The sequence below is a fragment of the Mustela putorius genome, unplaced genomic scaffold (genome assembly GCF_011764305.1).
Source record: "Mustela putorius furo isolate JIRA1106 unplaced genomic scaffold, ASM1176430v1.1 tig00000275_pilon_pilon_pilon, whole genome shotgun sequence".
NCBI lineage: Eukaryota > Metazoa > Chordata > Mammalia > Carnivora > Mustelidae > Mustela > Mustela putorius.
Window position 1 is genome coordinate 4,338,865 of NW_025421341.1, and position 15,529 is coordinate 4,354,393.

At 39.3% G+C, this 15,529-nt stretch overlaps 1 pseudogene; it reads left to right on the forward strand.

Moving 5' to 3' along the window:
- Nucleotides 1–9,500: 9,500 nt before the first annotated feature.
- LOC101692694 lies at nucleotides 9,501–13,197 on the forward strand (annotated as a pseudogene).
- Nucleotides 13,198–15,529: the final 2,332 nt, after the last annotated feature.

Consider the following 15,529-nt stretch of genomic DNA (forward strand, 5'->3'; position numbering starts at 1 on the left):
TGCTTGAAGGGTGGTGGCCCAACTGTGCCTAGGATCATGGTTTAAGGTAATCCCAAGCTGAGAGCTCACTCCTTGGCTCTGGCTCTGTAGTTGGCTTCCCCGCTCTGATACCTGGCAGCTTTGCCACACTCAGACACCCTCAGTCTTTCTGTGACCCTGAGTTCTGAGACCACACTGTCCCTGCGAGTGCTCCACCCCTACTTAGCCTCTGGAGCAACATCTTTCAGTGGAGCAGACTTCTAAAAGTTCTGATTTTGTGCTCCACTGCTCTTCTACTTGCTGGGAGCTGGCCCCTCCCCTTGCGGTCTCTCTTCTCATCCTAACTTCCAGAAAGTGGTCGCTTTTCTGTTCTTAGAACTGCTGCTTTTCTTCTCTTGATTTCCTGTTGAGTTTTTAGATGTTCAGAATGGTTTGATAACTATCTAGCTGAACTCTTGGGACCTGATGATATTTAGGTCTCTTACTCCTCCACCATCTTCCATTTAGTAAGTTGATAGATATGTTTATTTCCATTTTGTTACTTGTTTTATGGTTGTTTTATAGTTTTTCTCTGATCTTTTTTTTTTTTTCTTGCTCTCTGTCATGGTTTGGTGGCTTTCTTTAGTGATATATTCCTTTATCTTCATTCTTTGCATATCTATTACTGATTTTTGATTTGTGGTTACCATTTGATTTATAGACAACATCTTCTGCATATAGCAGTCAATATTGTTTACTCCTCTCCTCTCCCCATTTTGGGATATGGTATCATATATCACATTCTTTTATTTTGTGAATTCCTTGACTGATTTTTACAGATATACTACTTTTATTACTTCCCACTCCTTATACTCTTACTTACTGTCTTTCTTTTAAAAAGGGATTAAAAGAATCCCTTTTAATATTTCTTGTAGGGCTGGTTTAGTGGTCAATAAATCCTTCAGTTTTTGTCTGAGAAACTCCCTATCTCTCCTTCTATTCTGAATGATATCCTTATTGGATAGAACTTTATTGGCTGCAGATTTTTTCCATTTAGCACTTTGAATATTTTATGCCACTTTCTTCTGGCCACTAAAACTTCTGAAAAATCCACTGATAGACTTACAGGGTTTTTCTTGTATGCAACTGACTTCTGATTCTTTAAAACAAATTTGTTTTATAACTACTCTTTGCCATTTTGATTATTGTGTGTCTTGGCATGGTTCTCCTCGGGTTGATTTTGTTGGGGGAGTTTTTGTGCCTCCTGGATCTGGATTTATGTTTCGTTACCCAGATTAAGGAAGTTTTCAGGTATTATTTCTTCAAAAAAATTTTTGGTCCCCTTTTCTGGGTTCCCTATAATGCCAATGTTATTATGCTTGATGGAGTCTCTGAGTTCTGTAAGTCTATTCTCATTTGCTCAGCTTGACTGCTTTTCATTATTATGTCTTCCAGGTTGTTAATTCATCCCTCTGCTTCCTCTAGCATGCCATTTATTTCATCGAGTGTATTTTTAATTTCATAGTTTTGTTCTCCATCTCTGATTGGTTCTTTTTTGATCTCTTTGTAATGGTCTCACTGATGTCCTCCACTCTTTTCTCAATTCCAGTGAGTATCTTATGACGATTACTTTAAATTCTCTATTTAGCATGTTACTTATGCCTGTTTCACTTAGGTCTCTTGCTGTGTTTTCATTCTATTCTTTCATCTGGGATATATTCCACTGTCTTCATTTTGTTTATTTCTCTGTTTCTATGTGTTAGGAAAGTCAGCTATTTTGCCTGCCCTTGAAGGTAATGGCTTTGTGAAGAAGAGGTCCTATAGTGCCATGCAGTGCAGTGTCCCCTCTTCCCCAGGTCATGGTGCTTCAGGGTGTGTTTCCTATGTGTGTTGCCTCTGCCCTGCTATTGGATCCTTACCACTTTTTTCTTCAGTTCAGTTGTCTACAGTGGTTCTGTTTGCCTGTTGTAGGCAGTGTTTGGTCCCTAGCCAGGGCGAGTGCATTTTAACAAGGTGTGCACTGGTCTGCTCGGGAAATGATTGTTGTTGGCAGAGTGGAGGTCCCATAAAACACATAGGTCAGGAGATGAGGTATTGGTGGTGTTCTGGAGTAGGGGTCTTGTAGCACCAGAACTGAGGCAGGTGTGATTGGGGAGGGTGGATCTGCTGAAGTGATGATCCAGACCTTGGTGTGATCAAGCTAGGTAGTATATGCTGGTACTGCATTGGTTCATGCAGGTGGCAGGGAAGGAAAATGGCACCTGCCAACTCTTGTTCTTGGAGGGATCTCCCTGTGATCACTGCCTCTCTGGGCCATGCTCTTGGATGAATAACTAACCTTCCTGTCTGCCCTAGACATCTTTCAAACTGTTGCTTCCATGCTGTATCTCTGCTGGCTTTTGTCATGCTGTCTTTTTAAGAGTGAGGACTCCACTTCTTAATGCCATCTCTGTTCTCCCAGAGCAAAGCCCACAAATTTTTATTTCTATTCTTTAAGTCCCACTGGTTGTAAGAACTCCTGAGATTTAGCCCCTCTTGTTTTCAAAGCCAAATATTATGGGGATTCATCTTCCCCGTGCAGTCTTCCCCAGTGTGATAGTCTATTTTTTACCCTTGTCTGCACCATTGGCTCCCTCCCCACTCTGAATGGCCGTGGTCTTTTTGCTCCCAAACCTCATACTTACCCTTCTTACTTTCTTCAATGAGACCTCTTTTCTACCTTTAGCTGTAGAGTTTGTTCTTTCAGTCTGGGTTATTTATGCCGATGTGAGTGTTATCTAGTTCTACCGGTGGGATGAGGTGAGCTTAGGATCCTCCTCCTGCTTCCTCCATCCCATCTAGTGTATTTTTAATTTTAGTTATTGAGTTCTTCATTTCTGATTGGTTCTTTTATGTTTTTTGTCTCTTTGTTAAGGGTCTCACTGAAGTTCTCCACTCTCTTATCAAGTCCAGTGAGTATCTTTATGGCCTTTACTTTAAATTCTCTATCAGACATATTACTCCTCTCCATTTATTTAAAAATCTTGCTGTGATTTTCGTCCTTTTTGCTGTGATTGTTGTTTATTTGGGGCATTTTCTTCTGTCTCCTCATTATGCCTAACTCTCTGTCAATTTCTATATGACAGGAAGCTCAGCTATGTGTTCTGCCACATAGTGTCTGCTGTTCACTGGAATGTGGTGTTTCATGGGTGTCTCTGGTGGTGTTGCATGCACCCTACTCTTGTGGCTGAGCTTCTTTTGCCTTCAGTTCTGTTGTCTTCAGTGACTTTCTTTGTTGTGGGCAGAATTTGGTCCCTGTGTTTTCAGTGGACTAGTCTTGGGTTTGAGCTGAGGTAGCCTAGGTATTTGCTTGAGATGTAGTAGCACTAAACTAAAGGGTTATTTTCCTATGTTGTGCCCTGGAGAAATTTTGTTAGTGGATGCAGTCTGCAGTCAGACCAGATGTCTGCCCCCAGCCCTGGGTGGGGCCTTAGTCAGACTGGTGTGTGTAGGTGGTTATCTCTCCCTCTCCCCATGGGAGGAGTTACTTTGGAGTGGTGCTGGTCCCTTTCAGAGTTGCTTATACCCTGCCAGACTTACAACATCACTTTGGAACAACTCCAGCCAGTGGCCTATTGGAGGGACAGGTCTACAGGAGACATGGGGACAAAGGCATGCTAGACAGGACAGGGTGAATGGTGTTAACAAGTTAGGTGGGTGGTGTTGCTATTTGGCTGGTTCCCATAGTGTCTATGTGTCTAGGCTGATGGGGGTGTGGTGGGTGGAGAGAATTAACATCTACCACTTCCTTTCTTCCTGGAGAAAGCTCCCAAACACCTTTGTCCCTCTAGCACATATTCTGAGATTAGTGAACAAATTTCCTTCCGGTATACCCCAGGCATTTTTCAAAGTGCTGTTCCTATGCTGTATCTCCATGGGGTAATTTGTTCTGCTGGTTCTTTAAAGGCAGACACTACATTTCCTCTCACTTTCTCTGCTGTCCCAGAGCTGAGCCTGCTGATTTTTAAAGTTCCAGGTAGTAAATTCCATGGATTATAAGAACTCGTGAAACTCACCTCCTCAGGTTTTCAAAGCCAAATGTTATTAGGATTTGTTTTCCTTCCTTCAGGCTCTCCATGGTTGAGATGCCTGCGTGTCTCTTTTCCCTCCTCATGCTCGTGGCATCCCTCCTTCCTACAGCTAGCCCCACAGGTCCCTTTGTCTCCCAAGTATATCTCTGCCCTTCCTGCCCTCTTCCACATGGCCCCTTTTCTACATTGAGCTGTTCTGCCAGTCTTTGGGTTATTTTCTGGGTTCTTTACACTGATGTGGGTGTTATCTAGTTATCTAGTTAGTTGTATCTGTGGCTCCCTGCTTGGTGGGTAGCCTGCTTCTCCCTCTCCCACTCCTCCTACTCTGCCATCTTCCCCAGAAGCCTTCTGTATTTATATTAAGAAGCACTTTCAGAAATAACTCCTGGTAGATCTGGGCCTGGTTCTCTCTGGATTGTGATCTTCAACCCTGACTGTAACCCTTATTGTAACAAGTACATAGAATGGTGGATGCTCTAGGTCTACATGAGACTCATTCACTCACAATTTCTAGGCATGAGGCCCTGGTGTTGGTAAGTGAAACCATACCATAATTGACTCTCTCCACTTGACTTATTTCACTCAGCATAAGTACTTTAAAGGAACCTTTGTACACCAGCATGTTTCTGTCACTTGTTTACTGCCAACCTTGTGACAACGCTGCAACTATACTCACAGATAAGGAAAATATTTGAACCATTACAACTGTGGCAGAATGAGACTTTCTTCCCTTTAACCACTTCTTTATTTCCAATCCTTACCCTGGGAGGAGATGGGAGCCTTGCTAAGAGTAAGAAGTCAGTTGTTAGTACGATAATATATTTATGTTTTATTATGAGAGACAGCTAATAATATGAAAATGACTTGTTTGTCCTTACAAATATTCCACTCTGGGGCAATCTGGGTGGCTCAGTCATTAAGCGTCTACCTTGGGCTCAGGTCATGATCCCAGGGTCATGATCCCAGGGTCCTGGGATCAAGCCCCACATCTGGCTCCCTGCTTGGTGGGTAGCCTGCTTCCCCCCCTCCCACTCCCCTGCTTATATTCCCTCTCTCATTGTCTCTCTCTCTCTCTCTCTCTCTTTGTCAAATACATAAATAAAATCTTAAAAAAGACCCAAATATTCCACTCTGAAGACTCTGAGTTTATTTCTTATGATGGGTTACATGTATATGCCCTCCAGACAACATGGGCATGAATAAAAATACTGAAGATTAATTAATATGGCATAATTATATAATTATATAAGATTAATAATGGCTAAATATTTGCAATAATTGCTTCCATTTTTAATACATAATTCTTAAAAATAACTTGTAATCTTTAAAAATAACTTTAGTAATATATATTTATTGAAAGAAAATAAAAGAAATAGAAAAGAAATAAAACTATTATAATCAAGAAAAAGAATGACTAACATTCTTCCATGTAAATGGCCTTCTAGAAGCATCTTTGTAAAGGTCTATTTGTACACACATTTATTGACAGTTTCTCTGTACCGGGCCTTGACTATTTGCAATCAGATACATTCCTCCTTCTTTCTTTATAAAAGGGATGACCAGTGTGAACAGCGCTTCCTGTTTTCCTGTTACCACATCATCTGGCTTTCATTGAGGTTTAGCAAATGAGAAGCTTTCATGAGTTTGGAGGCAGGAAGAAGGGAGAAGGCAGGGGGTTGTATTCCCTTCTCTCTGCCTTTAGCAATAACTCTTCCAGTTTCTGTGTAGCAGGGCTGTTAATGTCCTAGTTTCTGTCAACTGACCTTGACCTTTGGGTTTCACTGTCACCACTTTCCCTTTGTCCTTCTAGCCTGGAGTCTGGGTAGTGGCTTTCTCCTCCTGTGAGTCTGTCATCTCATCTTCCTGTGATTTCTCAACTCTTTCATCTCCTGCATATCCAGTTCTCCAATTTAAGTCTCCCCCGTTTTATATGCTTGTGCACCTGGGTGGCTGCTGATGGATGCAGGTTGATAGCGATATAAATAGAAAATTTATACTCATCTAGGAGATATCAAAAATGAATTCTGATTTCATCACAACTGGTTGTGTTTGAAGTTGATCGAAGACTATGAATTTTGACCCTTACTGGAACTAACTGATGCCACTGATCAGTGAGCTGTGGCACTTGTTGCCAACTTTTTACAGACAGTGGAGTTGTTCCATCATATCTGAAGGATTAATTTTCTTTCTTTTTTTTTTTTTTTAAGATTTTATTTATTTATTTGACAGAGAGACAGACAGTGAGAACACAAGCAGATGAAGCAGGAGAGGGAAAAGCAGGCTTCCAGCCAAGCAGGGAGCCCGATGCTGGGCTCGATCCCAGGACCCCACTGGGATCCTGACCTGAACCAAAGGCAGAAGCTTAACAACTGAGCCATCAAGGCGCTCAATTTTCTTTCTTTTTTCTTTTTCTTTTCTTTTCTCTCTTTTTTTTAAGAGAACTAGTTTTCAATACTTAATTAGTTTTCTACTGTGAACACCATTTTTTTTTTTTAACACTGAAAACACTTCACTTTCCCCCACTAGCACACTGTTCTGTTCAGTGATTTCTTTACTACCTTAGGATCCCTCACAAGGTAAGATTATGGACAAAACTTGGGCTTTTTTTGTTTTTGTTTTGTTTTGTTTTGTTTCCTTTTAAAGCTCTGGTAGTCTTTGTTTTATTGTTTGACACTAAAATATTATTTTTCAACATACTTTTTATTTTATTCTATATTTTATGACTTGTCAAATATATTTATGTTTCAATGCCATAATTTCTTCAACATTGTTAAACATTTAGTTTGTTTCAAATTTTTTGCTTGCTGTGATTAATTCCTTAACAGTTAAATATCTGGAAATATTTTCAATTATTCAAGTTGTAAATTTTTTGAGCAACTCTTCACTAAAGGTTTCAAATGACTTCTCAGTGATATGCAAGCTGCAAAGAAAATAAAACTGACAGAAAAACTAAGTGGAATATAAATGGTAGTGGTTATCTTCAGAAATGTTTTCATGATTCACCTCCTCCCTCCCCTCTTTATTCAGGTGTCCAGCCATGTCTGACTCAGTCCACATGTCTCAGGGGAAGCTGATCCCACCCATGCTCCAGGATGGAGCTGTGGTTAAGCCTACCTCTCTTCCCCAGGGATTGGTTGAGAAATTGTCATATGACTCAGTCTGTGCCAATAAGCATCAAGGAGAGGTTTGCTGCAGATTATGGGAAAAATGCATCTTCCATAATCTGGGACTTTTCTGTCTTCTTCTCATTTCATTTCCAGTCATTTCATATCCAGCATCAGTAGGAAGCCCATTCACCAGAGGGAGAACAACAGGGAGCCAAAGCCATAGAAAATGTCCACTCTAAAACCTCGTCTTCTAGACATCCAGTTATGCAAACCAAGAGACTTCCTACATTTGAAGATAGGTTGAATGAACTTTTCTGTTATTTTTTGCTCAAAGCATCTAATTTGCACAGTAAATTAGCAAAATAAGTACTAGAGGGAAGTGTTATGAGTTCTAATGTTTAAAAATAAGAAAGAAAAAAAAATGAAGAAAAAAATCTAAGTGATTAGATGTCAGCTAGTTTTAAACATTTTTATATCTGACAAAAAAACTAGAGACACATTGATTCAGAATAGATATATCTATTTTTAAGAAGTGTGGTTCTGGCATAAGTATCTGTTGATATTTTTATTTATGTTGACAAATAAGATGAAAGTGAAACAGCTTTGAGGTATATTAGAACTTCCTTGGTTCATCAAAGAGATGAGAGACTTTTTTGCTGACTTGGGTGATAGGTTGTAGAATACTGGAATAATATTTCCTCAGAGTGTGTTTGTGTGTGTGTGTGTTCACTTTATGGTGTAATGGTTACATTTTGTTATGATATGCCTTTTAGTTTGATGTAAACATTTTATCTATCCTATTGTTAAGTTTAGACCTCAGGTTAACAAACTACAGCCTTAGGGCTCAATTTCACTGCTCCTGTTTTTGCAAATAGTTTTATTGAAACATAGCTGTGTCATTTATTTACTATTGTCTGTGGCTGCTTTCTCACTACCATAGTAGTGTTGAATAGCTGTGACAGAGATCGTGCCTGCAAAACCTAAAATACTTATCATCTGACCTTTTATAGAAAATGTCTACCGAATCCTGGTATCAATGATCAACAAAAGAATAAATCAAACCCTGATTTACCTAGTAGGTCAGCTGAAGTCAATAGCTACATCTCCTGACCTCCTGGGGGTGTCCTTCCATTGTCCCACACCAGTAGCTTCTCCCTGACATGTTGTCCCTTCCTATGCTGATCAGCTGACACTGGTTAAATCTGGGACTTTAGAGGAAGAAGGGGAAACATTTTTGAACTCCAATTTTGTCTGTTTAAAAATGCATTTGCTTTAATGTAGTTAGTCCAGTGTTCCAAGTGCTACCTATTTTGCTATTTTATCTCTATGGTTTCTTACTTTTATAAATAAAATATTTATTGTTAATATCTCTTTACTGCTTTCTGAATAAATAATTACAAACTTTTTAGTTGTGAGCCATGCTATAACAGATATGGTTCAACATAAGTTCCAAAGATTTATGATTTAAATAAGAAAGTTATCATGAAACTATATGGAACAAGAGATCTTTGGGCTATTGAAGCCATAGGTAGCTTGATGCCATGGGAGAGACCATTCAAGACTGAATGATCAAGAGATAATTCAAGACTGAAACTTGGCTTTTATTATCCCAGTATGTCTCACCTGTGCAGAATTACCAGGGGAGCTTGTTAAAATGTAGGTTTTACAGATAAAATGTATATTTACACAGGCTCACTGAATGAAAGCATGTGGGACATTGGGTCTGTAAACTTCTAGCAGGTATGTTTGATCAAATACTAAGAAATAATCATGAGCTTCCATGAGACATTGAACAGTTTGGGGGCCTCATTTGTAAAATGAAGGACTTGGCTTCTATGATTGTATGTTATATCTTAAGATTGGTTGTTTTCTCATGGTGCAGGAGACTCTAATGTGAAGGAGACGAGAGCAATAATTATGCCTTTATCTCTGTTACTTGCTTAAAAATACATGCACACAGGGAACCTGAGTGGCACAGTCAGTTAAAAGGTTAACTCTTGATTTCAGCTCTGGTCATGATCTCAGGGTCCTGGGATCAAGCTCTGGGTTGGGCTCCATGTTTAGAATGGAGTCTGCTCCAGGATTCTCTCTGCTTCTGTCCCTCCCCCTGTTTGTGCTCTCTTTCTCTCTCTCTTTCTTATAAATAAATAAATCTTTTTAAAAAATGCATGTACCCCTTTGTGCTGTAAGCATTCAAACACATGCACTTCTCTTGCCATGTATTTTTGGCAATGGTAGACATTTGTGGCAGGACTACTATTTATACACAGCCTCTTGGGCATCAAATGGGCATCCAGACATGTTCTGAATTAGAGCATTTACCCTGCATCTGGTGCATTAGCTGGTGGAACAGTGGGAACGCCTCATGGGACACCATAAAGATGGAGTGTACTATCTGATGGATGCTGCAGATGTTGTCCTTAAGGTTGTTACATTGAACCATGCAGGTGGGCTGCTTCAACTGAGTGCACCAGGTGCAGATCCTTACAAAAGATTTCTGCTACCAATGATGAGTCAGATTGGTGACATGGGAAATAAACAACACCAAAACTCTCATTCAACTTGAGTTTACTGGCCAGTTTCCACTTTTATTTTTTGTACATGAAATCCACAAGATGCTTGGTGGCCAAAAGCTTGGTAGTTTCTATAAGTACTTCAAGATCAGAGAGAGTAGAAAGTTACTACAAATTAATGTCATGGTAGCTAAGAAGCAGAAGTTTAACTACACAGTGACACAACATTATGTTCCCATTGTAATATTTCCAAATAGACAAAATTGCCTCTTTAATATCTTGTAGTCTAATGTGGGTCATCTTGTCAAGCCATCTTTTATAGAACATTTAATTTACCTGTTTTGCTTTTTTTTGCTGCTTAGGCCTGTACAACCTCCTCTTCTGCTATTTTCCTGGATGTTTTAGCATGAACACCTTAACTCAAATATGACAAAACCTTTGTCTGCCTGCCAATGGAAAATCAGTTGCCACAAGGAAGACATGTGGTAGAGGAAGGCAGAAAAGAACTTGGATTCCAAGGTTGTTCTTAAATTACTGCCAGTTTGCACTCAAACTTTTCCAAGACACAGACTGTGGAAAAGACTTGGTGTGTGTTCTTGCTGATGAGCATTTCACAAAATGGGCTCCATGTACCAAGCCTGCATCCATGTGTATTGAAACAAAGTCTGGTGGCCCCTGGGGAATGGGTCCCCGCCTACCTCTCCTCCACTCACATGAATCCTTCTCAGTGCCCTCTTCATTAAGATTCAGAGAATCCAAGATAAATGAAGATAGAATGAATCTTGAGATCATAAAAAAAGAACTTTCCAGAAAGAAAGCACTTTCTAAAGTAGTGTTAAAATTTGGAACACTTTCTAAATCATAATCTCTAAAACAAACTAGGTACCTTGGTTTGCTGGAGTGGCCATAACAAAATACCACAGACAAATGGCTTAGCAACAAGAATTTTCTCACAGTTGTGGAACCTGTGTGTGTAGTCCATGATTGATGTTTCATGTTCGGTTTCCTGAGGCCTCTGTCCTCAACTTGTAGATGGATGCTTGCCTACGCTCTTTGTCCTCACATGGTCTTTTCTCTGTGTAAGTGCATCCTTGGTCTTTCTCTTTTTGGGTGTCCAAATTCCTTCTCTAACTCTCTTCTAACAAGAGTTAGATGGAATTAGAGCCCAGTCTATCTGCCTTGCTTTATTACCTCTTTAAAGGTCCAGTCTCCAAATATAGTCCCATTTAGAACTAGTACAGCTTTAAAACATAAATTTTGGGGGACACAATTTAGCTCATTACACTAACCCAGATTTAAAGAAGTCCATGAAAAGCTTTAGTATAGAGTGATTTTAATTTTCTAATAATACCCATTTTGCTATTGGCTCTGTTAATGAGCCAAATCTACAGGATCAGAAAAGTAAAAAAAAAAAAAAAAATTCACTCTGGTGCCATGGTCTGTATTTGTTGACAGATATCACCTTCACCTACTTGATTCTATGAGTTCCCTTTTTACAGCTTTCCTAAAATAAGTGGAAGTGATGCCCTTGCATCCAGTAAATGTTCTTTTTTTTTCCCCAATTTAGCTGTCCTTTCCTGTGGGCACCCTTTCACACCACATTCATGACGTGACTTCATCCATATCATGAATGAACACTGCTGAAATCTTGACTCCTCGCCTCTACTAGCCTGTTGTAGCCATCCCATTCAGCAATTCTTTGACCCTATGAGATCTTTAGCCCATTAGCTTTATCTCAATAAAAGCCCTCCCTTCTACCTCCACCTGCTCTTCTCTTTCTTTCCTGTACAACTTAAGATTCTAAGATCCATCACTAGAATTGCCTTCTTTCCCTTTCTCCCTCCAGCGTTGGCAGAATTATAGTCCTGGTAAAGCCAAGTCCTCTGCTTCCTTCTTCCTCGGCCCCCCAGCAGCTATAGAAAAGTAGAACTTTTTTTTTTTTTCTTACTATTCTCATTTCAGAGTCATAGCATGTGATAGAAAGAATAATCCTCCCCAACAAAGATGCCCATGTCTCAAACCAGATTCACAGAAGGTGATGTAATAACCAAGGTAGAGGCAGAGTAAGAAGTGTGGCGATGGAAGCAGAGGTCAGAGAGAAAAAGACAGATTTGATGCTATACTGCTGGTTTTGAAGGGGAGAGGGTATGGATCATGATCAAAAAATTCAGGCAGCCTCTAGAAGCTGGAAAATGTGAGGAAAAAGATTTTCTCCTAAAGCCTCCAGAAGGAATATGGCCTTGCTAACTCTTTGATTTTAGCCCAGTGAGATTCATTTCAGAGTTCTGACTTCTGGCATTGAAGACAATACATTTGTGTTGTCTTAAGCCACCAAGTGATTGGTAATTTGTTACAGCAGTAATAAGAAACCAATACAAAGCTCAACTGGCCACTGAACTCTGTGTGATATTTGTACCTTTCAACATGCTTGCTTTCCTGTTCTCCAAAATAGCTCTTCCCTATCTTGGCAGCTAATATAGCCTTGTATTTCATTGAGAACTGACTCCTATTATGATAAACATATGTATTTATGTGCTCAACTATTTATATGTAACAATATACCAACCACATTGCTACTTCCTTGATCTCATCACATGTTTGGCCCCTGGCCATGCCACTATCTTCAAGGAAAAGGGATGGAAGAGGAAGAGAAAAATCAACATCATACTTTTCAATGTTAGCTGAGAATCTGCTTGGGCTATAACATATCTGTAGTATCTAACCTGAAGCTTCTTCATATTTATACCCAAGGAACAATGCCTGACTTAATATTTAAAACTTGGGTTTTTTAAAAAAAAAATAAAATTGTAGCCCGAATAACTGGTGGTTCTGCATAAAAGAATTCCTTCCCAAACAAAGACATTACCAAAAAAAATGTGGATACAACCTCTTCTCTCCCTTTGGGACCCCATAGAATGTTATAGTGTTGCTATGGGTCACCGCCTTACTGGTGTTACCAATATTGTAAGAAAAAGCCATATCCAAAGTCTCCTGTCTGCAGAGATGTCCCTGACGCCCAGATCCACATCTTTGTCCCAGGGTGGAAGAAGGCAAAAGCAGATGAGTTCCTACACCTTGGCCATATAGTGTTAGATGAATATGAACAACTCTCTTTTGAAGCCATGGAGACTTCCTTTAATGGTTCCCAAAAGTACACGGTGAAAGGCTGTGGCAAATATTGCTTTCACATCCAAGTATGGTTCACCCCTTTCATGTCATCCATATCAACAAGATTTTGTCCTGTGCTGGAACCAAGGGGCTACAGACAGGTATGTGGGGTGCCTTCAGAAAGCCCTAGAATACAGTGGCTAGGGTCCATATTGATCAAGCTGCAGAACAGAAACATGTGGTTGAAGCTTTGTATAGGGCCAAGTTCAAGCTTTCTGGCCTCCAGAAAACCACATCATTGAGAAGTGGGGCTTTAGTAAGTTTAATGTAGATTAATTTGAAAACATGATGGTTGAAAAGTAGCTCATCCCAGATGACGGGGGTATCAAATACATCCTTAGTCATGGCCTCCTGGACAAATTGCTGGCACTGCACTCATGAAAACCTCGGCACTGCCCCTTCCTTATTCATGCTCACTGATAAATCCTATTTCCTATAAAAAATATGGATATAACCAAACACCATCAGTGACTTGAACTCTTTACCATCATGGCAGGCATAAGCCACATTATACCTATCCCTGTTACCTTAATTTTGGGTTTTGTGATTGCTTTTAAACCTAACCTAAAAAATTTATTATGAATTTTTTTTGTGAGTATATAAATGCATATTTGTGGTTTAAAAAGCAGATGGACACACACACACACACACACACATATGAGATGTTAATTGGGAGAGAAACTTTGAAGATCCCTGTGTTCCTTCCTCATGGCAACCTCATTTTTGTCCAAATGAAATCACCATCTTGAAATTTGTGTTGTTTTCCTTGCTTTTGTTTATAGTTTTACCACCTATACAAAATATGACCACACATCCAGTTCATCTAAGACAATCGTGGTTTAAGAATGGTGTCCCTGAGTAATTATTTTTTTTTAAGATTTTATTTATTCATTTGACAGACAGAGATCACAACTAGGCAGAGAGGCAGGCAGAGAGAGAGAAGAGGAAGCAGGCTCCCCGCTGAGCAGAGAGCCCCATGTGGAACTCGATCCCAGGACCCTGGAATCATTACCTGAGCCGAAGGCAGAGGCTTTAACCCACTGAGCCACCCAGGCACCCGTCCCTGAGTAATTATTAACAGTATTTCCTTTTCCTCTCAAACGTCCTATTTTGAATGATATAAATGAAATATGGACACAGACTATATGTATAGATTTTTATACAGTGACTTATTTTTGGAGCTGAGTGGCAAAGTAGAAACCTAATTTTTTAAGAAAAGTACATTATTGCCATAGTTAGATGAAGGCTCCCAGAGAGCCTTGAGGTCATGATTTGGCTTCCATGTGTGTGGAATTTCATAAGGGCTTCTTTTGGAGAAGTCAGTGGACAAAGCAGTGAGTTACTCTTGAGGAGCACAGGGTTCACCATTGTCTAGGCATTTATTCGGTTACAATGTGGGTCAGGTTGTTAACTGTATTTTTCAATCCTCTTTTAAAATTATTTTCAAATATTTATTGAGGTGTGATGTGTGTACCATGAAGTACATATATCTTAAGTGTATACCTGAGGAATTTTAATGTACAACATATTTCTGTATCCAACACCCAGATCAAGATATAGAACACTTCTAGCCCCAGAGGACTCCTCATGCCTCCTCCCACTCAAGGATGACAACTATTCTGATATTTATCAGCAGTGATTATTTTATCAGTTTTTGAAATTCATATAAGTGAAAAAGAAGCATTCTCCTTTGTCTAGCTGCCTTTGCTCATTGATTATGTCTGAGATTCATTTATGGGATATCCGTTCACTTTCTTTCTTGCTATGCAATATTGCATTGCATGGCTACACCACAATTTCTTTTTCATCCATTCTACTGTTGAGAGACTTTTATTTTTAGTATTTCCCTGTTCACTCTTATAAATGAATATAAATGAGTACCAGTTTCAGTATATCACTGACAATATATAGGAATGCCAGTTGTTCTATATCTTCATTTTATTTTGCTTTGTCACTCTTACAATTTTTTCAGTAGTGATATCTCAAAGTCCAATGAATCATAAAATTCATAAAAGTAATTCCTTGCAAAAAAAAGACCTCAAATGTCATTAGTTGTATTAGCAGTCATTTAAAACATTTTACCATTTCTGAAATTTTGATCAAAATTTTAATGAGAATTATAAAGATATTCACTATAAAGGAAGAGTGAGTTGGCTGAGTTTGAACTATAATTTATTCTTTTTATAAGGTTATGTTAATCTATGGATGGAGTTGTGTCCCCTCATATACTGAAGCTCTTCAGTGTAGTAGTTTGGAAATGGGACCTTTGAGAGATAATTGGGTTTAAATACGCAGTAAGGACAGGGCCTTCATGATGAGATTAGTGCTCTTATAAGGAGAGACACCAGAGGGCTCGCTCACCCTCTCTCATGTGAGAACACAGTGAGAAGGCAGCCGTCTGTACCCAGGAAAGTACTCTCATCTGTAACCCTATCTACTAGTACTTTGATCTTGGACTTCCCAGCCTCCAGCACTGTGAGAAATATCTGTTTTTTAAGCCACCCAATTTGCAGTATTTTGTCATAGCAGTCCAAACTAATGTATTAAAAATTGATGTTCTACCAACATGAATTCATATAAAATTTTGCATAGAGAAATGTTTAGAATTTTTCTCATCTAACAGGTATAATTATTTCCAAACAACCCATCACTAACAGGATGTAAAGAAGTACTTCTCTTTTCCAGTTTCTTGATTACACTGAATTCTACTTGG